This window comes from Etheostoma spectabile, chromosome 7 (genome assembly GCF_008692095.1).
Source record: "Etheostoma spectabile isolate EspeVRDwgs_2016 chromosome 7, UIUC_Espe_1.0, whole genome shotgun sequence".
Taxonomy (NCBI): Eukaryota; Metazoa; Chordata; class Actinopteri; order Perciformes; family Percidae; genus Etheostoma; species Etheostoma spectabile.
This window is the reverse complement of record NC_045739.1, coordinates 25,945,783-25,946,313: the sequence shown is the minus strand read 5'-3', so window position 1 is coordinate 25,946,313 and position 531 is coordinate 25,945,783. Positions and strand designations below refer to the sequence as shown.

Below are 531 nucleotides of genomic sequence, written 5' to 3'. Positions count from 1 at the left end.
GATTGAGTTTCTATGAAATCTGGTTAGATATAAAATAATATAATCATATTTACAGTTTTAGTCTTCATGTGTTATCATACTCTGTAGATTAAACCTATCAATGAGTTGAAATTATTCTTTAAAAGAAGTTAGCTTTGATGTGCAGCAGAATGTCAAACCCTGTTTCAATGATGGACATTAAAGGATAACTTGTAGTTGGATTAGTTTGAGTCTGGGTGCAGCTGTTGAGTCAGATCAGTTCCTCTCCAGCTGAGGGAATGTTGTTGGACGACATTGTATCACTGTGTTACTGGATAGCTTTGATATTGCTGACAGTAGTAAACTGCTGCATCTTCAGTCTGGACTCCACTGATTGACAGAGTGAAGTCATTGTTTGATCCACTTCCACTAAAACCATCTGAAACTCCAGACTGAAGCATTGAAGTTGAAGAAATCAGGAGTTTAGGAGCTGCTCCAGGTTTCTGAAGGTACCAGCTGACTACGCTAGCAGTTGTGTTCATAAATCATATGTTTTGATAGAAGTGATATTTC

General features: G+C 37.3%; 1 pseudogene and 1 gene segment (V, D, J or C); one reads left to right on the top strand and one right to left on the bottom strand.

Annotated features, from left to right (window-relative positions):
• The window catches only part of LOC116692386 (immunoglobulin lambda-1 light chain-like), a 32,137-nt pseudogene that overhangs the window by 18,024 nt on the left and 13,582 nt on the right, over positions 1-531 (bottom strand).
• The window catches only part of LOC116692388 (Ig kappa-b4 chain C region-like), an 11,288-nt gene that overhangs the window by 1,177 nt on the left and 9,580 nt on the right, over positions 1-531 (top strand).